Here is a 27,009-nt window from a genome sequence, read left to right on the forward strand (position 1 = left end):
ATTATGGGATTTGTAGTGAATGTTATCAGCCCTACATTTCACCGGGCCGTTAATAACAATAGTATGAAATGATCTCGCATGCCTCGTCTATGACACATGTAAGGGTGTGATGGAGTTCTGTCAGCACTTAGTGAACTATTTAGGGCGTTTGCCATTTTTTTGGGAGTGTCCAAATCTACGATTCCAAACTTCAGTGCCCTGGAATTTCCCAGAAGTCTTTGTGAACAACCAGTGCACATCAATGCTCACTCGACTGACCACAAGGCATTATGTTTGAACAGTTTTTAATTTAAAAGAAAGTCTGAACATGTATTTTTTATAATTCCCCCATGTTTTCATCATCAGAACTCAGTGTAATGGTAAATAGTCTTCATAAAATATTCATATTTGTTAGGTTTTGGGTGTGGCCATGTTTGCTGAAGTAGTGAGCATGTGTCCACACCATACAGTCTTCTGTGGAGGAGTGATGGAATCCAAACCAAACACCAGAAGCTCCTGGTGCTCATTGGTCTCTTTGGGTTTTCCCAGTGGGGGTACGTTTTAGGGTAAATGGTGTAACGGGACGCCCCGGTCCTCCTTAGCTGGTGTAAGTCGTGCAGCAGGGGTGAGGCAGACCTGTACCAAAATGTGAGTTTAATGACTTCTTTGTGTTGCCTAAAAGCAGAACCAGAACAAATATGGACCTTCTATTCTTTTTCTCTTTGTCTCTTTCCTTCATTGAAGTAAAGCTCAATTTTCTTTCTCTAAACATCCTCAAAAGAGACATAATTGTAAGTCAGTGAGTTACGCTCGCAGCAAAGTCATGGAAGAGCGAACACAGAGATCTCTCAGGCATTCATTGATCTGAGAGCCTTCCTGCCTGCTTTTCAGTGCAGATATTAAAAAAGCACAATGCTGCTATCACACCGACTGTGATGAGCTGCACACAAAGGGAAGTCTGAGGATAGTTTGTCTCATCCGAGAACAGATCGGCCCACACAAACGGGTGTTTAGGATCCATTCTGACTCCTTTCTTCTTCCGTCGCTGTCACAACATTTCTGCTGATCCGCATGAGAACAAGAGTTTCACACAGTTTGACTTAAGCTGAAAACGCTTCTCATTTAGTAAACACGCTCCTGATAATTCATCTGCCGCTAAGGAGTAACAACAGGATTGGTTTGTGACGCTGCAGTAATGAGCAGATCCGTTCAAATATTATCCAGAGCTCCTTCTGAAGTTCTGTTGCTCCGTTTCAGCTGCAGTTGTGTCATATGTCACCTAAATGAAGAAAGTCACAGGTCCAAGACGCTAATGTGAGGCTAATAGCACATTTAATTAGCATGTTTGCACAGACTGCAGTTATGAGGCTGTTTGTCAGCCGAAGCCACTTTGATGCTTGTCTGTTCCAACACACATATATGTTCCCGTGCTCCACTTCCTGCTCGTCATCTATGTTGTTCTTTAAACATGAAGGCATCAACCTTCAACGGGACTTCCTGTCCTTGAGATGCAACCAGGCTCCAGACCAAAAGAGGAACAGGTCACAGCGTGGAGCTGAGGAAGTGTTTAGCTAAAGAGTTGGAAATGTCAGTAAACATAGTGAGCATGGAGGAGACGCAGGTGCCTGTTATTACCAGAGGAGCAGGAAGGTGATCTTCATCACGAGTGTCAATACTCCTCAGGGAGCCAAGCATCTGCATGTCAGGGTTCCACTGCATGACGACGAGAAAAGAGTTTTGTGGCGACTTTCACTTTCTTCTTAGTGTAACGCCTGTTGCCTTGCAGTAATAAAAACCGTGTTATGAACTAAAATGTCACCGCAGTCATTTAATTAATGTGGAAAAAACGGACTAACCTGGGAAAATGCGACCTTTGCCACGGTTGCTCATTATGAACTCAATTAAAACGTCTTCCAGGTTCTGAAAACACCAACTGGTGACATCAAACGCCGGCGTTTGCCGTCCAAACTGATAAATGACTTACCACAGCCAATCAGTCCCATGAGCCTTTGCTCTGTGACGCCAAAGAGTGTCTTCAGGTCGGAACAAAGCAGAAGCACTAAGCTGATCGGTTGTACAGTCTTTTGGGGGGAGTGGGAGTGGTTGGAAGTCGTGTTTGTTCTTCTCAAACGCAGCTTCCTGTACCAGTTCAGTGTTTGTGTTCTGATTCTGACATCAGCTGCTCATTTGCATCAGTTTTTTTTTTTGTAGTTTCTGGGTGAGTGTTTGATTTCCTGGCAGCCATTGTTGCGCTGTGTGATCCGTGTGTGGTTCTGATTTTAGCAGCTGTAAATAGGTCAGACTCGGCTCTGTTTTCTCCTCTCGTTTGGGCGTCTCTACCAGCAGGAACAATCAATGGCATCTCTGCTGGAGGATTGAGCTCTTCTGTTTGCATCATCAACCGTCTTCATTTGTTTTTCTCTCCGCCGTCGTCATCAACCTCGTCTCTTATCTTTCATAAATCCATCTGAGACGTTGGATCACTCTGCGTGTCTTCATTTGTTCATCGACATGAGTTTCAAAACCCCAACAAAGATGAGAAAAATACCAAAAATACCCACAACGGTCTTTTTAAAACTGCCTGTGAGGTTTAACTTTGGCTCCCTGGAGACACCAGAACAACAAATCTGTGCTTTGTTAAAACGCTTAAGCTGCTCCTTCTTTTCTACAGTTTATTTAAAAGTGAAGAAATTGCCAAAACAACAGTCAAAGCACGGCGCCGAGTATCATTCAGCCTAATCTTCGTCTTTCTAATGTCCAATGATGCTGCATTCACTCCCCGTTTGGTTTAAATACCTAATCCAAATAAATCCCACATGAGTGTTTCTTCATATTAGTGGAATCACCTGAACAGTTCTCATGTTTAACAAACTGAATTCTCAAAAACATTTAAATTGTAAACGTCAAAACAACAAAAGTACACGAATCACATAAAGCCCAATATGTAACTGACATAGCATAGTATGATTTATGGTTCATGTTGTACGTTTCAGTTATGTGACCAAGCATAAATTATCATGGAAAAAACTGACGGGTTTCCTACGGTTAAATGGCGTTTTGTGATTTGTACTCACACCATGAAGTCACCCGTGGATCATAACTGTGTGTAACTTCCATCACCCTTACAAATATGTCACAATACACTAACCACACGCACGACAATGGTGCGTTCCATTTTCATTACATCCTTTAAGGTCAAGAGGACCCGGCTGCAGACAACAAGATGGCGCCCAGACATCATTAACCGGAAGTTTACGTCCCGTTCTCATCCTCCCTAACAGTTACATTATTTTCCATTTTACCCTTGAAACCTGATGTCTAAACCGACGATGCTGTTTGTCACTCCCTGACTCCTCACGCAATCAACATGAAGCAGCTGATCGGCTGAGAAGAGCGGCGCTTCATGGAAATGCCACACATTACCAAGTATTGCTTACCGGCATCTGTCTGGAGTGTGGGGCGGGTCTCCCTTGGGGGGCCCGGGGATGCCCAGAACCCCTGGGGGGCGGTGGGTGGCTTGTCTGGGGCTGGGGGTGCTCTCCTTATTCATAGAATATTTCTTTCTGCTCTAAACATAGTTTGGACTGCATGGAAGTTTGACTTAATCCAAACCTTCTTAGAAACCTAACCACGGTTTGTTGATGGTCGACGTCGTTCATTTGGGGTCATCACAGCCGCCGTGATACTACACTCATTGGCAGAAGGCCGGTTCTTCTGAGGTGCTGGTGGTTCTGTTGGGTTAATGTTTCCATATTTCAGTGTCAGCTTCATTTTTGATGTGTGTTTTTCTTGGAAAGCAGATCAGCAGCGTTCTGTGGCGAGGCGCCTTGGGCTCGCTCAAAGTCATAAATGTGTCTGGATGAGTTATGCGCAGTGTGGGAGGCTTCTGCATATGAAAGCCAAGCAAAAGTCAAAGTTTCTTTTCAGCTCCGGTGGCAGTGAGGAAAGTCCTGCTCTGCTTTCTGCAGGCATCCCGGGGTTTGGACTCCTACTTCTGTAGTAGTTCTGTATGAAGAACTACTACTACGGTCCTTGTTTTGGGTGAAAAATATGTCTTTGAGTCTTCTGTCATCAAAGCTCAAAATACGTACAGAGCATGTTCAAGGAATTGGGCTTTGGTGTCTTGTGCTCTCGTGCAAACTAGAAAGATATAAAAATGTTTGAAGAAATAAGACAGGAGAGGATAAATAATAAAAAGAAAGTACTATGAGGTAGATATAGGAAAATTTAAACATAACTAAATAAAAATGCAACAGTAGTTCTGGTGTGACATTTTCTGTGGTTGTTCCGTGTTCTTGAGTGGTCTGGAGTCAGGAGATCATTAGAGTGATGGCTTGGGGGAAGAAGCTGTCCTTGTGGCGAGTGGTTTTTGGTGTGCATAGTCCTAAAGCGCCGCCCTGCCCGGAGGAGGCTGAAAAGGCAGTGACCAGGATGCGAGGGGTCTTTTATGATCCTGCCAGCCCGCTACCTGGCTCTGGATCGGCAAAGGTCCTGAATGGAGGGAAGGCTGGAACCACTAATCCTCTCAGCAGATCAGACGATTCTCTTTAGTCTGTTCCTGTCGTGTCTGACCGTGATGGATGTGGTCAGGACAGACTGGATTATTGCCATGTATATCACGGTCAGCAGCTCCTGAGGCAGGTTGAACTTCTTGAGTTGTGGCAGGAAGTACAACCTCTGCTTTAGGACTGAGTCAATGTGAGCGGTCCACTTAAGGTCCTGTGAGATGGTGGACCCCAGGACCATTCACTCGCAACCCATCTTGGTTGTGTGTTCGCCGCTCTTTTTCGGAGGACCAAAGGTTCAAACCAACAGAAACCATGAGAAACAAGTTCGTGTCTTGTAACCGACTGAGGGTCGGCGTAGAATCAGCACCAGCAGCCAGTTGGAGGGGTAAATACGCAGTCAAACGAACCCATGCTCTGTGGCATTTTCCCATCACACCGTGCAGGAAAGGGAAGGAGCCGGTCCAAAGCCTGCAGCTTCTTCACAGATGCTCCACAAAAACATCTCCTGCTTCTTCTGCGTAGAGTGTGAGCGGATCCCAGCAGTGGTGGGTTCATGTTCTTAGGTTTTACTGAAAACGCCTCGTCTTTCCTGAGCTTCCTAAAGAAAAAAGAGGAGAGTCTCCAAGATTTGTCATCAGATATTCTTCGCGATGAACTGACTAAATGTCATGCTTCATTTTTAGCTGTAAAAACAAGCATTTATTGCATTTTATTGAACTCTTGTTAAAACCCTAAAAGCCAATGATTTCTTTTTCCGTGTTCAGCAAACGGAGGCGTTTTGTGTTGAAGAGATTTATTGTTACAATAGTGGTTTTTCATCTTTTGTTGTCTAATTTTCCTTGTTATGGGCCTCAGGCTGGAAATGGGGGGGGGGGGGGGGGGGCAATCAGAGTAAACGACCAAAGACAAACAGAACATGGAGCCAGCAGGTCACAGTGAAGCAGCTTAAACCCCCAAACAGCACAGAGGAATCAATACTTACAAGCCTAAACAATAAATCCAACTTGTTCTCCGCGGTCAGAGAACTCATGTGCCGGATGAGAACGGGTTTGTGGGCGTGTGTTGGTTCAGACCGTGACCTCCCACCCCACCTCTGGATGGGTTTTGTAACAAGTTCAGAGTCATTCTTAACAGAAACGGGGCGTCCTGATTCTAATGTTCCCATTGAAATGAATTAAAGTTGACTTTTGGATCATTTAGTAAAGGACACTTTGGAAACACGTGTTTCACTTCTTTTGAAGTCATTGTGTTGAGTTTGTTGAACAGAATCAACTGAATATTGACTTTAAATCCCCACACCACACGATGAAAACTGAACATATGATTGTGATAAAGTCCAGAACGTTCGTCACTTTTCCAGAATACCTGGTCTGTGTCGTTCGTCTAAAGTCGGAGGGAAAAAAATCTCTCAAACACAAACTGACTTTCAGTCTGTTTCTGTTTCACTCAATTAATAAAGTGTGTCACTAAATAGCCTCTCTGCCATTAGTGGCCTCCAAATTGCTTCTGAGATGAACGGCTAAGAGCAACACTTTGAAATTACTTTTGAAATTAACTTTCAAAGTTAGCGCCTCCAAATTGACTGTAGAATTATCAATTAACTGCAGCCGACCTAAATAGCTCTGAAATGAAGACTGTAAAGGAGCAGGTGGAAATTATGGGCAGCCATAAAAGACCCTTTAGTGCTGCACCTTTCATTGAGTTTGTTAAGTCAAAAACAAACTAGTGGAGGATTTTTACTCCACCGTGTGTGCAGTTAGGCTGCAAGGAGCAAACCAGGAGTCCTGGTACCAAACCAACACCCCTAACCAGTTAACTTGAGACAGAGACTCTTTAAACCTGACCAGACTGGACACATTTGGACCCTTGTCCGGGACCAGGAACCGCTTTCGGACCCATCCTTCGAGGTGGTCTCGGTTCGTTTCCAATCGGACTGAGATTCCTCAGTCCAATTACAATCCGTCCTCAGAGCGGGAAAAACTGGACCGAAACCGTACCCGGGCATTATGTGATGCAAACAGATTAGGAATGAAGGAACCGCTGAACTGGACTTTTTCCCGTCAGAATACACCCTTAATATTTCAATGGAACTGTAAAATGGAGCAAAAGCACCAACCTGATAATAATTCTTGTTTCAATGCAGGAGCGAGAAACTATTTTATGCACCACATAAAAAGAATCAATGAAGCTTTGGGCCCGTGCACCTGCACAGGTGCTGCAGGTGTCTGGGTTCGTGGAGATCGTAGACACGAGCAGCTGCATCTTCAGGCTGTCTTTCAGTTTCTTTGAGGCTTGTGCCTCAAGTGGAGGGTACCATTGTCTTCTTTGTGTCAGTCTGAGGATATATATTGTTTTGTGACGTTTATCAGCTCACAGCCCTACTAGAAACTGTTTTTTTTCTTCTTCTCCAGATGTTTGAAATATCTGCTGGAAAAAGCAAACCCCAACAAACGAGGCGCCGTCCCCATTGGTTTCCTCCACTCAGTCACAGCGGCTCATTACTTCATCATTTCTCATTTTATTCTTGAATCCCTGTAGACTCCAAAGATTTTAGTTACTCCTCTGGATTCTAAGTACCTCCATACCGAGTATGTGCAGGTCTTCCTCGGTTTCTGTATCTGAAGTTTTGAGTATTTAGTGACCAGCTGGGATTTGCTGAAACTCCTCTGGATTGGTTTTGATGATCTACCAGGTGGTTCTTATCCTTCTCCTAATCAGAGACGCCACCTTATTAGTCCAACATTGTCTTTGACCGTCAGTTGTCTGTCTAACATTTTTTACTTTTACTATTTGCTGTGATCATTTATGTTAAATGTTTTGACCTCCGTCTTTTCAGTACAATACCAATTTCTTCAGTTTTTACAGTAATTCCACAATAATGCTGAAGCTGTACACAAAAGTCCTTCTAATTTTTGTCCTTTTTTTACAACAAAAATCTCGAAAAATTAAATTAGTTCTTATATATTTAAAGAAAAGCGGAAATGTGTAGCGACAAAATAAAAATGAATAAATCCAATCAGCCAATTTGATTGGCAAATATCTTTTATCACATTCTTTTTTGTTTTTATCTTTTACTTGTACTTATATGTTTTACATGTTTTAAATATCTGTGTTCATATGGGAATCTTGGAACAGACGTTATTTATTTGGGTTTATCTCAAAGGTTGCTGCACAATAAAAGGGACTGATTATCTGATCCGTTGAGACAATCTCTCCCTTAGCAACCTTTTGTGTTCCTCATTGTAAAATGTTTCCAGAAAAAGTGTTTACCCTTAAGATTGTCAGTGAGATGAAACCGAACAAGTTTGAAGTGTTGAAAGGCAGACGGATGTAAAAGACACAGTGAGCTTCCTGTGACGGGTTCAGCTTTGCTCTTTCAAAATTCAAATTAGTCACAGAAGGAGCCCTTCAGGGCGAGACACAATCTGTATGCGATAAGACACCCGATATGAGCTCCAGTCTATTCTTAGTCACTTAATTCACTCTCAAACGCATCTTGAGGAGAAGACACGAGCCTCTGAACCTGGAGATCCACTGCCACATTCACCGTTACATGGCAGGAGAAGTGCCGCCGTCTGAGGACGAACGCTCCACCTCAGCAGATGTGTGATCACCCAGATGAGCTGGAAACAACCGTGCAGCTCTGCAGGTCTCCTGCAGGTCTCCTGCAGGTCTTCTGAAGGTCTTCTGTAGGTCTTTTGCAGGTCTTCAGCATGTCTTCTGCAGGTATTTTGCAGGTCTTTTGCAGGTCTTCTCCAGGTCCTCTGCAGGTCTTCTGTAGGTCTTCTGCAGGTCTTTTGCAGGTCTTCTGCAGGTGTTCTGCAGGTCTTCTCCAGGTCTTTTGCGGGTCTTCTGGGGGTCTTTTGCGGGTCTTCTGCAGGTCCTCTGCAGGTCTTCTGCAGGTCTTCTGCAGGTCCTCTGCAGGTCTTCTGCAGGTCTTCTGCAGGTCTTCTGCAGGTCTTCTGCAGGTCTTTTGCAGGTCTTCTGCAGGTCTTTTGCAGGTCTTCTGCAGGTCTTCTGTAGGTCTTCTGCAGGTCTTTTGCAGGTCTTCTGCAGGTGTTCTGCAGGTCTTCTCCAGGTCTTTTGCGGGTCTTCTGGGGGTCTTTTGCGGGTCTTCTGCAGGTCTTCTGCAGGTCCTCTGTAGGTCTTCTGCAGGTCCTCTGCAGGTCTTCTGCAGGTCTTCTGCAGGTCTTCTGCAGGTCTTTTGCAGGTCTTCTGTAGGTCTTTTGCAGGTCTTCTGCAGGTCTTCTGCAGGTTTTCTGCAGGTCTTTTGCGGGTCTTCTGTAGGTGTTTTGCGGGTCTTCAGCATGTCTTCTGCAGGTCTTCTGCAGGTCTTCTGCAGGTCTTCTGCAGGTCTTCTGCAGGTCTTTTGCGGGTCTTCTGGGGGTCTTTTGCGGGTCTTCTGCAGGTCTTCTGCAGGTCCTCTGCAGGTCTTCTGCAGGTCTTCTCCAGGTCTTTTGCGGGTCTTCTGGGGGTCTTTTGCGGGTCTTCTGTAGGTCTTTTGCGGGTCTTCTGCAGGTCCTCTGCAGGTCTTCTGTAGGTCTTCTGCAGGTCTTTTGCAGGTCTTCTGCAGGTTTTCTGCAGGTCTTTTGCAGGTCTTTTGCGGGTCTTCTGTAGGTCTTTTGCGGGTCTTCTGCAGGTCTTCTGCAGGTCCTCTGCAGGTCCTCTGCAGGTCTTCTGCAGGTCTTCTGCACGTCTTTTGCGGGTCTTCTGCAGGTCTTCTGCAGGTGTTCTGCAGGTCTTCTGTAGGTCTTTTGCAGGCCTTTTGCACGTCTTCTGTAGGTCTTCTGCAGGTCTTCTGCAGGTCCTCTGCAGGTCTTCTGCAGGTGTTCTGCAGGTCTTCTGTAGGTCTTTTGCAGGCCTTTTGCACGTCTTCTGTAGGTCTTCTGCAGGTCTTCTGCACGTCTTTTGCAGGTCTTCTGCAGGTCTTCTGCAGGTCTCAGTCACCTGTTTCACAGTACAAGATGTTGTTGGAGCCAAAGACTGAGGGAAATGTGGAGGACTGCTGATTCTAAATAAAAAAATAAAATCTAACAGGGAAGCTTCAGGCACAGACACATCATTTCTCAGCAAAATGGCCTTTGCTAATTTTTAATGAACCATGAAATATGGCCTCTTTAATGACTGCAAATGCATGTTTTTCCCATTTTACATTCTGCCTTGTGATTGCACCCCCCCCCCACACACACACACACACACACACACAGCCTTTGGCTGAAGGAGAAAGGTGGATGTGCTTTCCTGTCCTGGTTGGGAAGGTGTGGATAAAAAGCCTGCAGGGAAACCAGCTCCAGCCCTTTTCTACTCCACCTTTCATTTCAGGGCTGCAACGATTCATTGTTTAAATCAATAAGGCTGAAAACAAATTTACCATGGATTCATCCGTTTATACCAAACATCAGAGTAGAATTCAAACGTGTTTGTTTTCTCTTGCTCAACACATTTACCTACAGATGTTTTATCACGGGAAAGGGTTGAAAAACAGTTTTCCCTGGACAAACATTTTAAAAAGTCAACCTGAGGTAAAATGTGTTGACTCAGAAATCAAAATGGAATTTTAGACTTTTGAAGGGAAGTTTAGGCTGCATGGTGGCGTAGTGGTTGGTGCTCTTAACCCACACACAGCTAGAAGGTCATGGTTCAATTCCACTTGTGACAGTTCCCACTGCCAGAAAACATGCTTTATCGGTTAGCTGGTGTGTAGTTAAGTGATCTGTCCAGAGTGTAACTGCATTTATCCAAGAGAAGCTGGGATAGGCTCCAGCAGCCCTTTGACCCCATAGAGCTTTCATTTGGCACAGTGAATTGAAAATGGATGGATGGAACTGAATTCAAACCATTCAGGATTTTAGGAACGATACTACATTAGTGTGTGACTCTGGTAAACAGGTACTTCCTTTATTTAAGCTGTATTTATCAGGGATTGCAGGTCAAAGTCACTTTGATAAGTGCAAAACTCACTCTGGTGTTAGCACATGGATGCCAAAACATTAGCACTAAATCATTCTATGAAGTTTTCACCGTGACGAATGTTCCTTTGAGTAAACTCTGGGAATTCTGTCTTTCACCTGCTGCCTCCTCTGTTCCTGATGCTGGATCCATGGCAGCCTTTGATGCTGACGGTCATTCAGTTTCTATGACGCATACATTTTCAGAGACAAACACAAACAAGAACTCAAAACTCAGGAGCTGCTGCTCTGAGCCTGCATTTCATGAATTAAGTCCACTTCAGTTGAAAAATCTAAACTAGAGAACGTCTCTGTTGATTTATTCCAAGTAAAGTGGTTTATTAAGATCAGAAACACACAAACACTTTTATATACTGGTAACAAATCGAAACTAAACAACCTGAAGATTTTTGAATGACAGAAATAATTAATATGTCATTTTGTAGTTTGTTAAAGCCTTTCTGGGCTTTTTGTGGTCTATCAGTGAAAATGCGTCAGCTCCTTTTCAAACAAAGTCCTGTTGAGTTTGGTCCTGGGTTACAGACGGGTGGACTTCTTCTCCTGCAGCTTCATCAGGAATGTTTTGGGTTTTAGCAGACTGCTGAACTCCCTGGCTGTGCCCGGTCCCGTGGACCGAAGGCTTTTAGGGTCCACTACACCGCTGGAACATTGTGTGTGTTTGCGTGAATGTCCCGCTGCTCGTGTGCATTCTGTGGTAGCATTTCATCAGGGGCTCACTGACTGTCCTGGAAATGATTGAAAGTCTGTTTGGACTCAGAAGCGACGAAGACATGTGATGTTTCCAGGAGAGCCTCCATCTGCTCTGAGCGTGAGCTCATGGATCATGTATGCAGTTTATTTTTAACGCCCGTGTGCGTGTGTGTCATTTGTGGACGGGCCAAATCCGTGGCGTCAACAGAGAGGAAGAATAAAGCACATCCCAGATCAGTGATGAAGGCTTTGTGACTCAAAGCTCACAGCAGAAAGAACAACGAGAGTAGAAGTGGTGAAAAGGCTCTAATACGGCAGATAAGGTGAGGACCACCAATCCATGAGTGCCGGACAGATTAATAAAGCCCACATATTCATAAAGTCTATTGTGTCTATCTGAATCTGTTTAGATTTGTCTGGTCTCAGCAGAATAGAGGGATGTACTCTGCATGGTGGCCAGGGAGCCCCTCCAGTAGATGAAAACAGATTTCATTGTTCACCTAAATCTGAGGGTTAGTGATGGTAGAGCCCCATCATGCACCTGTACACATGCCCCAATTCATTACCTGTAAACTCAAGCTCAACACAAAACTGCTCAATTAAAAGTTGAGTCACAACAGCGGTCCTATGTAATACACTACTCAGTACTCTGAACATGTATAGTTTTTAGGTTTGAATAGTACCATCAAGCCACCACTGTCCTCTTTCTGCTGCGGAAACTTGTCAAAGGGGGAACTTCACTGACGTAATAACTCTGATTCAGCTTTATTTTAAAGCCTTTTAACTGCTAACATTTACGACGCTCCCATCTCACCCGTCAACAGCCGCGGTTAAAATATCTTGATCGGATCAAAGATTAGATTAGAATTCAACCGTGTACATGGGCCCAAAAAAAACCTTTTCCGATTATAACAAACGTCTACATGGGCCACACTTTTGGTTGGAATAAAACATGCGAACTTCTCTTTAAAATACCGGAAGAGGAAATGAGTCCCGCTGTAAACAAGCAGAGCGGCTACATGCATAGATATGTGGCAGCTCCGTAATATACAAGATGATCTTCTAAACATGCTTTTATTATTGTTATAGTTATTAGGAAGTGCCTGTTCGCTCATTATTTTATTTTTAATCCGTGTGGTCAGTGCTTTTTTGGTGCGGAGCGTAGGTAGCTGGAAGAACGGTTAGGTGAAGGCTAACATCCGCTAACAACTTAGCTTTGTTTGATGAACATAAATCCATTCAGGAAATGCTGCAATCTGCATCTTGGCTGCACGTAAATATGTGGGAATAACATCAGCCTTTATTTTGTCGGGACACGACTGGAAACACAAATCCACGTGATTGTTTGAACAGTTTCTAAGGACTGAGCGGCGTTTCGGCGTTGAAAAGCTCACACACCGCCCCAAAGCCGCTGTGTGAGCTGGAAGTCTGAGCTCTGCTCGGAAACACTGTTCCTCCTGCGTCCGGCAGCCGCTAACCCAGAACAGCGGGACGGATTGCAGTCCGAAGTCTCAGTCCCACATATAACAAAACAACGTAACCCCCCTCCCCTCAAACACAAAGTTATTAATCTGGCTGCTCTGCTCAGAGACACAGTTCGCTCGGTCCACCGGCACCCGAGCCCGGACCGCACAGGGTCCAGACACCCCAGGGCACGAACCGCTCCTCTCCGGCACCCCCCTTACGAGGGGTGTAAGAGAAGGGAGAGGCGAGGAGCCAGCGGGGCGTGGGCGGGGCGTGGGCTGGGCGGCACTTCACACCAGGCGGATCAACAATCGGCATAACCCACCTATCTCCATGGGAAAGGAATTTTGATCCGAACGAGTTTGATCGAGGCAGAGTATTCCGAACGGCGTGTTTACATGACGCATTTTTCTTCCGATCAGGCGTTCTTTCCGATTACTTTTGTCCAGGTAAACGCAGCTATTGTTAGCATTCTGTACCCGAGTGTGTTTGACTCCATGTGGCTCGTGTGATGGCTTTAGGGTTCCAGCACCATTCAGTCTGCTGTTTCAGGGTCAGACGCCTCGTGTCAAATAGTTAAAAGCCTCCATGTAAAACACAAGATGGAGCTTAATAGAAATAATTCAATGTCTAAATTGTTTAAATGTGTTCAGTAGTTATTCTTCTTCATGGGTGGATGATTCAAAGTACAGTGTACTGCCACCTACAGGATGGAATGTCCAAAACTGGAGAATTCTGACCAGAGGAGAAGTAGGAGAACTTTTCTGGTCTGGCATGGATCGGTTATGACAGCAGCAGGATTAAATAATCCAGTAGAGGAGTAAATGTATTTTCCATCTCTAGTCAACAGAGGGCAGGACCTCCAGAAGAGACATGTCTGTCATTTGGATTCAGTCAGGAAAAGTGCAAAGATTTGTACGGTTAAACCATAAAAGAGGATCTTTACTGGAAAGTTTGATCGTCTTCCACTGTGACCCCCCCCACTACTGAGTATGGACGGCACCTGGGCTAAAACTGACAGTTCTGTAATGAAGTTAGCAGATTCACAGGTAGAATTTTAGACTTTTGGATGCCTGTCATGTGACAGGGCTGTTCAGGTTTGACTACCTGTGTTCCACCAACACTATTAATGTTTCTACACCACAAACCGAGATGCAGCCACTGGAACAAAAGGCTCCGGATCAACGTTCAAAGGAAAACAAAAACCTGAGACTCTGGGTTTCCAAAGCAATGTTGGAGGATAAAGGTTCTCCTCTACGAAACGCCGCTGTAGCTGCTGCAGAGAAGTCTTATTGGAGCATAAAGGAAGAGCTCCATGGGTATGTAAAGTGATACCCATCATGAATATTTAAAAGGCATGAATACCAAAGATATTAGTCCGAGCCACTCGTTCAGAAAATCAATACAGTTGCAGAGAAGTGCTGAGAGTCGCCTCGCTCCATACATTTTTAATGTTTAGCCCCAAAGCCGGCGCTGTCCGCAGAACAAACACACATTAGTGCAGTTAGCAGCAATTTTCTTTTTCTCTCTTCTCTCATTAATGTGTTGTTTTAGGAAAACTGAGAGTCGCAGCAAAGCGGACGGTCGTGATTTATCGCTCCTCTTCCTCTTAAAGCAACGGCGTTAAGGAGGAGCAGGAGGTGATCAAAGGATGAAAAATGAGGGCGGTTGTGTGACATTTCAGTGTTAAATTAGTTATTGACTAACCCGGGGACGGTTTGAGTTTTTCACCACAGTCTGTAAGATAATTAAGTGGACAAACAGCTGCGGTGTAAATATGCTCCTCTAACAGAAGAGGATCAATAATCTCCATCATTAGGACCACTGTATTTGTTCTGCACATTGTGGTGGGGAGGCAGATGGCTGTGGCATCAGCCGAGCTGTCAAGATGAATATGAAGTTTTTCATCTGAATAAGCAGTTTGATTGACAGGCCTGAGTTAGGATGACCCCAGAGAGGTCAAAAGGAGCTTAAAATGTTGGCACAACATACTTGTTTGCAGATGATTTCCCGAAATAAAAAGTGTTTTGGCTTTGGGAGCTATAATAAATTACAGATAAAAGTCTGAAATAAAGTTTTGCTGTGACTGTAGCTGCAGTTGATTTGGCAGAGTCACATGATCAGGCAGAGAATTTGATGTGGTGCCTCTGTTCACCTGCAGATTTTTATTGGTTGGTTTGCGTACGGAGTGGGTGGGCGGGTCCTGCTACATTTTGTTCACCGCTTCATTCGTCACGTGTACCTGGAAGGACTTTGAAATGTTGTTTTTTGTTCACGAATCAACAGTAGGACTCTGTGGGCCAAGAGGTATTGATTTATTTGTGTGTTTACAAATCAAATCAAATCAAAGTTTATCTATTTGTTTAGTGCATTTACAACGCAAGTGCTTTACATTAAAACATAATCAAACATGAAATACAAACATGTCTACTAATACAAATGATAGATCTGCCTCAGCGTCTCCAGGTCAACCAAATGCATTTGGTGGCGTCCAGCTTTAAAGTTAAGCCAATGTACAGACTGGATCCAAGGTTCAGTGGTGCCGTTGGAGCTTGACGGCCACCTTTAGCAGTACTTCCATCCCTCTGGGACTCCGTTTGTCAACTTGCTGTCCCGCACGAGTTCAAGGAGGGAAAAAATAAAAATAAAATTAGATGATCTTTTAATTGCTGTCTTGATGGAAAAAAATACATATATATGTATTGCAAAGTTCAGGAGGTGAACCATCAGATTCTCCTCTATGTTTGCTGATTGCATCATCGACACATCGCGGGCCAAAGCTGGGTCCCTGAATCGTAGACGCAAATGATCTTCGTTGCCAAAGTTCCGATTTTTGAACTGTAGACGCGCCAGGAACAGCCAAAAGGCCTTTCTGCCCGGATCTTCAAAGTGGCTACAGACACCACTGACGCATCAACGCTGTAGTAGAACACTTTGCCCCCGTATGAACCTGACATGTGTTTGAAATCCATCAGACCTCCGATGCATCCACAACAAAGATTTGTTGTCTAAAAGAGAAAAACTTCGGCATAAATAAATAAACTTTCCATAACTTTGAATGTTTCATCCTGTTGTTCAGTGAAGACCATACGTTAATCCTCTGTGTAACAGCTCAGATGTGTAGCACAGAGATGTGTTGACGTCCAGGAAAACGCCGTCAGAGTGACCTAAATGTTCATTTTCCAGAAGCAGCAACTGCTGCTGGTGTGAGGGTGACACGGGCGCGCTGCTCCGCTCTGCCACGCAGATGGAAGCGGCGGGATAAACAAATGAGAAAATGAGGTATGAGGAAGGGGTAATTTTGCGTCTTATCTAGGCCTGCAAGGAAAACAGCGACTGACTCATTCCACAGAGCTGCGCCTCCTTTCAGCTGCCATGTACACAGATGCTGATCTGAGGAGGGAAGCTAATAATGTTCCACTTTTCCATCTGCAGTCTACGGATATTCCATAATTTATGCTCAGTTTCCATTTTTCTTGATTAGTTTAATTATTGTAGAACGTCACGTCCAGAACCTTTCCTTTTTTTCACAAACTTTGCAGAAGCAGTAAAACTATCAACCTTTTATTCTAACTATATGGAATATGAATGATATTCTTAACACAGCGTTATAGGGAGCCCCAGGGGCATCTTTCCGCTCCTGCAGCCACGATCCAGCCGGGATCTCCTGATATTGTCCACCTCTTTCCTAAAATCATCCATACAGGACCATATTAGGAAAGCTCTGCAGAGAAAACAGAACTTCTGTCATCGGACGGCTGTCTAATAGAAGTGTCCCCACAGAAAAAGACTCCAACAATGACGATAATCACAGGAAAGAAAAGGCTGATGTTGTTACTTCATGAAAAACCAATGGCTTTGCCATCAGTAAAGGTTCACATTGAATAAACAAAGCAGAGGTATAAATGATTAAACAACGGGCTTCATGGAAAGGTCATCCATGCCAGATTCTGCAAACATAAGCAGTAAATGAGCGTTTCCAGTTTCCCTCCGAAACAGAAAGAGGGAGGTGTGAAAGAGTCTAAAGTCCTTCATAGCTCTGAGCAGGGGTGTCACCATTTCAACCCGCCGCCTCTCAGTAACAGTTAAGGCCACAAAGAGCTCTTTTGGTGTCATCATCCGAGCAGCAGCAGCAGCCATGCCCCGCCCTTTCTGCCCTTCGCCTCCCAGCCGCTGATCTTCCTTTGCTTGGGTTGTTGCTCCTCTTCTGTTTTGTCCGATTCTTGTTTGCTTTGCTTCTTCTTCTCTCTTGTTTCTTCAACTTTAACATCAGAGATGAACACCAGGGGTTACTCATTCAGGCTGATATGCAAATGCGTCTGGGAGGTTTGTACCTCTTTGTGTCTCCTCAGACCTTTCTCCCTGAGTCACGTCAAACATGGATATTCTGGCCCACCGTTTGGACTGAAGTTTGCGACGAGCGCCAAAACTAAAGCCTGAAATTGGAGGATATGGAGTGTCTGCGGGAGGAAAATGCTCAAACCTGTATTGAGAAGGGAAAGAAGAGGATAAATACTGGACAGATTGTTGTTAACTGGGGTGTTACATCCAACCTGGAATTTAAATAAAATGTGTCTTTACTGATCATCCTGCCATGTTCTTTGTAGGAACTGCTGGAACTCAGGAGGGGAAGTTGGATGTTTCATCTGGAACAGCAATCTTCAAACTCTTCAAACAAAATCTTCAATCTTCTTTCGTGCATGTGTTGGTTTTCCACTGGCACACTGGTTTCCTCCCACTGTTGCACGTTTCTCTGTGGCCCTGCAATGAACTTGTGAGCTGTCCAGGTGAAACCCCCCCCTGGGTGAGAGCTGGGATAGGCTCCAGCAGCCCCCCCCCCCATGAATCAGCACTGGACTGTGCAGGTATAGAAGCTGAATGAACGGGTTGTTGCAAGTGAACTCTGGTGTAAAGACTCGCGATTCGTTCCTGCACCATCAGTTAAATCCATGCGATCAAGCAATCTGTTGTGGTTCTAAAACAGCCAAACGTGTGACCCAGCTTTGTATCCGTTGATCCAGTTACCGGAGTCCATTCATCAGAACGTTACCGTGTGGCAGAACAACAGCGTTTGTGCCTCATGGTGAGTAAATGCGATGGTATATACCAAATGGAGGTTTTTTTTACCGTACGCCAGGGAAAGTGTTGGTGCTGCATGCAGATGCTGTGGACTCTGATCAATACTCCTTTGTAATGCTATATAAAAAACAAATTAAATCCGTCACCACTAAATGACTTGCAGTTATGTTCAATACCTCCAACCTGCAGTTTGGAGAACGCATTTCCTCATGAGGTTAATGGCAAACACAGGCTTAAGTGCATTGATTTTCCTTCAAAGTTGACATTTAAATAAACCTAGTTTCTAGAAACAAAATCTTTCCCTGACATTTTTAAAATCCATTTTATCTTCTGTGTGTTAATTAAGAACACGGGGATTTCACTGCATGTGACGCCGTTTTACTCTTTATGAACAAATGACGGATGAGACCTGAGATTGGCCTCAACTGTTAGAAAAAAAAAGGTTTTTTAAATGTTTTTTCCTTTGGTCGCTCTGCCAGACAAAACTAAATTATTGAATTATATGTAATGAGATAGTTATTTGTTTAATAAATGACTTGAGACTTTTTTTTAACAAATAGGTGTAACATTTGTATTTTTTTCTGATTAGAGGAAACCTAAAACTTTCTCTTCCCCTTCAAAAAGGTTTGTGTTTGCATTTGCGTCTCTGAGGCTGGGTAGCAGTTTAATGCAGACTGATAACACCAGCAGCAAAATAATCTGAAATGTCAACTGTAACTCAATAGGGAGCAGAGCTGATGGCATATCTGCTTTCCCAGACCTCAATAGCAGACTTTCTTTGCTGTGGGCAAGAGTTTGATGCCTACAAAGTTTTATACTATAAGTTTATTGTTAAATATTTAACATAAAATGAAAGCAGAACCAATTTAGCCTTTGGTGAGCCGGGTGAGAACGATCAGATTCTCCCGCATGTTGGTTTTAGACTCCACCCACTGATGATGTCATGAACACGACTCATGAACAAGTCGTGATTGGTTGACGCATCACAAATTCTTTGTCAAAGTTCAGATATTTGAACTCTGGAAACATTTCTAACCATCGTGACACTCAAAAAAAAAACGCCACAGGACTTCTCAACGCATCTTTGCATTGACTAAACGTTTAAACTGAATGTCCCCGCCACGGGAATCACGCTTAGTGTAAACGCAGCTTTTGTCCTGATTTGATTAAGAGCTATGTTCACTCTTGAAATATAACTTGTCTTTATGGGCAATAGAATAAAACTCAAGCTCAAGATTTAAAAAAGGCAGAAAAAACAGGCAGAGAATATGACTCTTAAACCTGCAGAGTATCTGCCATGTTGTGTAACAAACATCCACGCTACTGTTTTATGCTGATGATGGTATGCTTTTCTGTGTGGACTTCAGTTTGATTTGATTTGATTTGATTTGATTTGATTTGTTGATTTATTTCAGGCATTGTAGTCAAAGCAACAAAGAATTCACACATATTTATCAAACTCATTACAGAAATTATGAAATGCATAGACAGAAAATAAAACAAAACAAACACGTCACTTAAATCACATTTGCTTAATTAAATACAGTGATCATTGACTAAAGTTAGGTAGAGCTTGATTTATTGCTTGAAAAGGAGTGGGAAGAAGTGAGTTTATATAATTCCACCCCTACTGAGTTCATTCAGTTTCCCAATGAAATCCAAAATTCTTCATTTTGAAAAGTTCTCAACTCCCTGTTTCTTTGTCACAAACACATCTGAGTGCTTAAATCTGTTTGACTGAGGTCAACAAAATATAACTTTAGGACTTTTATGTGAACGGGTCTGCAGCTGATACCTTTGCAAACAGCTTAGGATCATAAAGTCTATGCCTACACCTAGTCCCGTTCATCCGGTTAATGACTATCAGGTTGTGCGGTCGGATGAAAAGGTGGTGCAGGTTTGGAGCCTGCATCGCTCCTCTTTCGTTAAAAAAGAGCAGCCAGAGCCCAGGGAAGAGGACAGGAAAGGATTTCAGGATTTCCCCTTTTTTGTTCCTCCTCTCCTCTTTGATAATGGGATTTCTTTCTTTTTAGCTCTGTGACTAAATGGAGTTGGACTTCAATAAGGGCCTGGTGCTGTTGTGTGGCTGGATTGGCAGGGTTTGAGTGGGTGGAGGTAAGCTGAGAGTCCTTGTGTGTTTGTGGGATCTACAGCTTCATCTGTATCAGCTGATAATAGTCACTGTTGCTAAGACAACAAGCAGAGTTCTGATTGTAAAGTTTGATGAGGAGGGTCTGAACATAAAGATGTTTTGTCCTCAGCTATAAAGATTACCAACCGTTACACAAAGTCAGTTTGGAGCAGATTTGCTTTTGTTTTGGCTGCTTCACGTTTTCCCTTTATTTGGATCCAAGCAAAGCTTTGCTTCAACCTCAATTAGGCGAGTTTTTTCGAAGGCACTCAAAGCTCCACAGACGCGCTTCTCTTAAAATCTTCATGAGTTTTGTCAGCACAGATAAATCTGTCATGAGGAGCAACATGGTGTCTTTGGAATCACAATAAAACTTTTCAGGAAGTCAAAGTGTCGAAATAAACTGAACTGATGGTAGCCCAAAAAATGTTTTTTTTCCTTCTTTTTTGGCTTTTCCTTGCAGTCCCATCTCAGACTCATCAATAATCTATCTGCTATGGTCAAAGCTTCTTTTTGGACAAAGCCTGGAGGTTGTTTGTCTGGATGCAGAAGAACTGGAAGTGCTGCTGCAGCTCAATAAATGAAGATAAATCTCGCTGCACATTAAAGCAGGAATAAAGTAGAGACCTACATGATGCTACCAGAAAGATGTAAATGAGCTTCATCCTCGTCTCCATGTGATTTAGTGGAAATGTCCAGTTTCTTAGAGGCTCCATAAATCTACAGTATCTAAAATTCAAACAAGCATTTCTAAAGTGAGTCTTTAAAACAACAAAAGGTCCAAAGAAAGTAGAGTGACTTAAAAGCATTTCTCTGTTTTTATTTCAATGTTCACGAGTCTCTAATTTCAAGTCCAAATCTTAAAGAGCCACACTGATAAACATGATGTTTTTGGTTTTTTTAAAGTGTTCCTATGGCATTTTTCTGATGATGGAGAAAATCATAAAGAAAATGAAGCTCAAAGTTGCATTTCAATTTAATTCAATTCTATTTTATTTTATTTCTATTACCCGATATTTACAACAGCAGTCGTCTCAATGGGCTTCATACCAGTGATTGTGTAATAAACATGAAGCATAAAGAACATAAAGTCAGCTGACTAAGGAGATTCCAGAAAAAACGAAGAAACCTCAGGGGGTGTCCACATGAAGCAGGGATCCTCCCCCAGGACAGCCAGGTGATTTACCAGAACTCTTTTAGAGGATTTAGCTTATCCAGCTCTGCAACTACATGTTTAAATCATGCGCTTTATCCAGATAGAGTTGGGGGACGGCTGGGGTCGCGAGACGAGCCAAAGGCGAGGATCACAGCCAGGTTTCTGAGTATTTCTTTCTTCAAACCTTTGTGAATCAGGAGCAGCCCCGGTAATGTGATGTTGGGGTTGTGAGGGGCTGTAAGCTAGCTAAACAGATGGGAAGTGGGGGCGGGCTTACTCCACATCGACAGTCCAGCCCAGAACTCAAAGGTGAATTTCTGATGAACTGCTGTGGCTCTGCAGAAACTATGTCCTAGAAAAACCCTTTTTTCTTTTTGAAGGGGTCAGAAGATTCATAACGGTATGCTGTCGCAGTAAAATCTGTCCAACACATGAGGCCTTCATCTCCCCTTCTTTTGTTGAAAACTGGCACACAGTAATCATGATTAAAAGACCATTGGGGATGCTGTGAAAACAGATCAGAAGATGATCAGAGTGGGACTTTAAAGTTAAAATTCAATTTTATATGCGTTTTTTTATTGTTTATAAAGAGGTAAACCGAGTTTGCTTTGGATCAATCCATCATAACAGACTGTGTGTGTGTGTGTGTGTGTGTGTGACATGGACATTGTTGGAACAGCCTTCATGTTTCTGACACGAGTCTCCATCTCTATTCCACCGTCTATTTCTCATGTTTTATCGTCCCATTCATCCCGCTTTGTCCTGGTTTCTGGATATTCGTTGAAGCAGCAGTCGTTGTAAATCTTCAGATTGTTCTTCCTGTTACATTTCAAGGTCGTCACTAAAGCTGCGAGCAGAAGCCTACAAACACACAAAAACACACACAAATGTGTGTTGCCTTTGAGGCGAGGCGGCTCTAAATGGATCTTGGGGTCACGGCGGCAATGAGAATTGATTGGCGACAGTGAGAAAAGTCCGTGGAGGCTTAAGGATGAAGGTGCCGCTGTGCGATGATGGGGTCAGATACCCTTTTTTACACCCACACACACAAACACACAATAGCTTATCTTGATGAGCACCAGCAACAACAGAATCTCTCACATTATCAGTGCTGGTAATAATATTCCATTAGCACAAACCATGGCCAAATGGTTTTTACGGGTTATAATCAAAGTGATGACTGCTCAGTGTCGACCGTGCTCCTGGATTTATCTCCCACACACAGATAATAACACAAAGACGCATCAGATTACACAACCAGCGACAAAAAGACGTTTCAAGCCACTGGGCCACAACAGTTTTTGTTTTTTAAACCTGCATTGATTTTTCTATCAGCTCCTCCAGATTGATGTGGGATAAATGTGTAGCTAAATGTCAAAGCGATGGATCTCAATATTTAAAAGGTGCTTAATCCTGCAAGGCCCATTACTTTGTGTTCACATGAAAAGCACGCCGAGAAGAATGGCCGGACGTGGACCTAAAAGCCTGTTGCTTCATCCACGTCTACATTTGACTTATCTTCCACACATTTAGGCTGGTGGGTCAGAAGGTCAAAAATTCACCAACAAACAGGAGCCTCAGATGGAAACACTGAACATCGCCACAGTAGGCCGGCTCCTCAGCAGCACAAACCGGCCTGCTGGTGAACGTCGGTCACCGGAACGGCAACGGCTGAGTGCGGACTGAACCGCCTTCACTGACTGTATATCAGTCACTTTTTCCATGGCAACCACTCTCACCAATAAGGACTGAGCTTGTTAGTAGGCCACACCCCTACCACTTGAAAGCGGGCTACGAAAAATCTGTCAAACATTTTGAACGTTGGATGGTGGGGGCCAGCAGGCTCCACCTACTTTTATTGAGGCATCTGATTGGTCAGTTAATAACTTGAATAACAAAATGAGGATTGTCAAGAACATATTTAAAAAACAAGGTATCAGAGCAAGGATGGTTGTTTTGACTGAGTAACAGCTGATTATTTCTCCATAGAAGTCAACAGGATTATGCGGGTTTGGAACGCCAGGGGGAGGGGCCACTCACGGTGGTAGCAAGGCCCTCTCCGAACAATGCTGCAGCTTGGTTTAGCAAAACTTTATTCAGAAGTTTCCCTGTTGTTTGAACCAAACCCAGTTCAGTCAAACATGACCTGATGCTCTTGCACCATATGGACGCACCAGAAACGAAAAAATCAACGGTTCCAGAAATGTGGGCAGATTTAAATTTGGATCCTTAGCTCTGCTACTAACTTGGTTTTTTTTTACAAATATTAATAAACTTTCACAGCAATGAGAAAATCTACCAAACCCTCTTTTTTGGTGCTTTTGTTAAAAATGTAGACTCAAACATCTGTGTACATTAAATATCAAATGTGATTGTTTGCTCACAAAAGAGTTGAACTTGTCTGTGGCTAAGACTTCAGCACTGAAGGCAGAGAATGAGGGAGCTGTAGAGATGAAGATGATGTCCTTCACCGTTCCTCTCCAGAGATCTCTGCACCGGCTGAGGCTGTCGGCTTGGTAGGAGCGTTCTCAGCACTGCAGAACCGCTGGAGTGGAGGGATTTTAGGCAGCAGGAGGGAGTGGACTTGCAGCAGAAATCTTGTAGAGCTCTTCAGAAGTGAAGGGGGTTAAGCTTGATGCAGAGCAGGGGCGACCATGTCCTAGAGCGCTTTAATCCGCTGGTGGGGGAAGCGTGCAGGTTAATGAGAACAGGTAGAGTTGTCTGTTTTTTCTGGGAAGGTAGAAGACAAAGGAAGTGTTGAGGCAGTGCTGCTGTGCGGTCGGCCTCCAGCATGTTCCTCCTCTGAGGAGCCTATCTGCTTGAAGAGATGACTATCTGCTGGAGAGGTGGAGGTCAGAGGACATCGCAGAAGAAAAGGCACTAGAATCATGATCATCTCTTCAGATGAATTTCTTTAGATCCACAGTTGGACTGTGGGTTTTTGTTCTGACTCTGAAGGAAGAACTGCTAACAGACCTTCAGAACCTCTGGAAAGTTCTGAAGCTGAAAGAACAGCCAGGACCATTAAAACAATTGTGATTTTTTTTGTCCATTTTTTACTAAAGTTGTTCTTGATTTTTGTCTGTTTTCACCTTTTTTCCTCCGATGGTTTTCCTCATGGGACATACTAACATTTGCCACAGTGTTTGTAGACAAAGTCAGGAACAAAGACGGTTTTATCATCAGAGCAGCTAAAGATTTGAAGATATTCCGATGAAGAAGCAGGATTCTTCAGGGACAAAAGGGAGGACAATGGATGAAGCAGACTGGTTGCCAGGTTGGGCTCATTTGCGCAGGAAAAGGCAGGGGAAGTCTGCCAGCATTATTTTTGTGGAAGTGCTGACAGTTCCCAAGCAGAAAATGTGCTTAGAAACCCAGACAATTTCATGCAGTCACCTATTTAGTTTGCTGCACTTCACTCTGAATGCATCTTTTTATAACTGTGAAAAGATAGTTTAGGAAGTGGGCCAAAGTCAGCTCTCATATGTCTGCGGATGAGAATGTGGAGTTTTTGCTTTGGGCTTTAAGGAAAGCACGAAACTTTGGAGAGATAGAGCAGTGAAAGGAGGCACGGAGGAGAGATTTTAATAAGTGATTGAAAGGAACCAGATGGCAACAGGGAGGCGGCTTTGGCAGACGGGAGCTGGAACCACCAGGAAGATAGACTTCAAGAGGTTTCTGTCTTGGCTCCATGTCTCCTTCAGCGCATTACCAGCACAAACAACAATTATGTCGAGTTTTGACTGTTTGCAAACGGGGAATTACCTCAGGTACAAACAGAATCATCAGCAGAAGGCGGTTTGGTCTCATCCACACCTGAAGCTGTCGACCACTGAAGAGAAATGGATGTTAGAGAGGAAAGAGAACTTCTCTGTGATCTAATGATGGAAGGATCTGTGAGTGGGATCTATTTCAATCTGAACGTTAATCCCATTGAAATGTTGAACAATTATTCGGTACTTGATTGATTGTAAATCAATAACACGAGCATATTAGGGATGCTGTAATACAAGTTTGCTTTTTTTCCACTAATTGTCAAGCAGATAATTATGTGTGTGTGTGTGTGTGTTTATGGAAATGCATCTTCCTTTTTATTTTTTTATTTTTCCAATTAAGTCGTGACTAATTAGCAGAAGTTTGATTTGTCTTTGTTTGTCTTCTTTAGTAGTTTTTGGTTTTGATTTCTTGAAATATACTAATTCTAACCCAATCAATAAATATTCCTAAAATCCAGGCGTTTTTTTCTACAGTTTGAGGCATCGATTCAGCCAAGAAATGTTTGTTTCTTGTTTGTTTTTTAGAATCAGTGGGGTGATCAACATTTTGATGGGTAAAAACTGTTTTTCCTCCGAGCGGCTGATTGCATAAAGGACGATGAAATAAATGAGTAAATTCCAAATGCAGGAAAACGGCTTTTCCCTCTAAGCCTTTCCAGATTCCCTCGTAGTTTTCTTAAGTCACCAGCAGTCTGACAGACGCTGCAGCTTAAAGCACACCTGCAGAAAAAGTCCTCTTTCCACAGATATTTACTTATTCAAAACATATTGAACGCTTTTCCTGGATCTGCAAAGAGAGCAAACCGGAGAAGATCTTTTCAGATTTATTCTGCTGGGTTTCAACTCTAAACAGAAAAAAACCTCACAGGATTTGAGGGGAGCTGTTGCAGTTAAAACTGGTGTCAGGCGGCAATCTTCTCCAATATTCCAGCTTCCACAGTTTCTCAGATCAATGGAGTGAAGACGATGACCAAAACCAGCAAAGAACCACTCAACCCCCCTTTTTTAGTCAGTTTCAGATTTACCAATGTTTATATTTTTCTTGCTAACATCTTCTGCTGTTTTTGTTTGTCTCTATTTGATTGACAGTTGACAGAGCCAATGGCTATGCTTTTGAGTGCTGAAAGTGCATCTGCTCCACGCTGAGGTTGAAGTGCAGGAACCTGGAGGAAGACCAGGACAGCTGCTCCTGATTCAAGGTAGTCAAAATACTTTTACTTTACGCCTGATGGCATAAAGTTTTACTGTAAACCCGACGGACACGATCGACTTCTCTAAAGATCTGGATACGTTGTGATGTTTCATCCTCTCATCTCTATAAAATATGGATTAAAAAACAAAACAAGGAATGAGGCTCTGAGTGGGACTGAGCTGGACGACCAACACGAGTTCATCCTACTAACTGAGAGGCTGAAGTTTGTCTTGAATCATAGGCTGTGAGGTTTCTGGATGGTGAAATGTTGCTGTTCCAAACTGTCTTCTGTCCACTTGGCTGGAACAGGTATGATGGATTACTGCTGTATTTACAGTCCTCCCTCTGCTGTGTGTGGAAAACATCAGCCTCATTTTGTGTGTCTGCAGCATGCTCTAATTGATTTTCATGCTTCAGCGGTAATTTGATCATTTGTTTGAAGCTGTGCTTTTATCTCCTTTCTGTCCCTTTAAAATGCAATATATAAATATGAATTGGATAATTTGCTTTTGCATCAAAACTGGAAAAGGTGCTGGAGGTTTACTGACGGTCTTTTAACTTTAATGCATGGACTATGCAGAGTTTAATGGAAACTCAACAGACTGCAGAATAGTTAGTCAGAGAAACTGTTTACGGAGGCCAAAGTACATTTATTCCTGATGTGACATAAAATCAATCATGGTTGCTGATGGGGTGTAATACTGGACAGATGGTCAGGTTTTCACCTGATTAATACTCCTGTGCAGAACAGCAACACTTCATAACCAGACAAGAGGTCTGGTGTTGTTTCGGAATTCAAGTAAGCAGCAAGTCTGTTCATCACCTCATGCAGTCTAAAGACTGTCTGTTGACACGGTAATAACGATGAGGAGGGTTGGACTCTATTTGGAGCGAACGTCTCCTAAAAGCAACCAATGAATTGACCAAGAGCTCCTCTGCAGACCTGACTATTTCACCAGAGAGTCTGGATGATTCAATGAATTGGCGAATGGATGAATAAAAAGGTGGATGGATGGATGGATGGTGAAATTAGTGAGTGCATAGATGGTTAGATGGATGGATGAG

At 43.4% G+C, this 27,009-nt stretch overlaps 1 protein-coding gene across 6 annotated transcripts in view; it reads left to right on the forward strand.

The window, feature by feature from the left end:
* Positions 1-27,009, forward strand: part of si:cabz01090165.1 (leucine-rich repeat and fibronectin type III domain-containing protein 1-like protein) — a 275,238-nt gene that overhangs the window by 115,434 nt on the left and 132,795 nt on the right. For 5 of the 6 annotated variants that reach the window (XM_004075203.5, XM_078929781.1, XM_078929779.1 and 2 more), the window contains one exon: positions 25,842-25,951. The exons of the other annotated variant lie outside the window; for it this stretch is intronic. The gene's annotated coding sequence lies outside the window, so the exon portion shown is untranslated. The remainder of the gene's footprint in view (positions 1-25,841; positions 25,952-27,009) is intronic. 6 annotated transcript variants of the gene reach the window in all.

The sequence above is a fragment of the Oryzias latipes genome, chromosome 13 (genome assembly GCF_053564925.1).
Source record: "Oryzias latipes strain Hd-rR chromosome 13, Olatipes_Hd-rR_3.1".
NCBI classification, from domain to species: Eukaryota; Metazoa; Chordata; class Actinopteri; order Beloniformes; family Adrianichthyidae; genus Oryzias; species Oryzias latipes.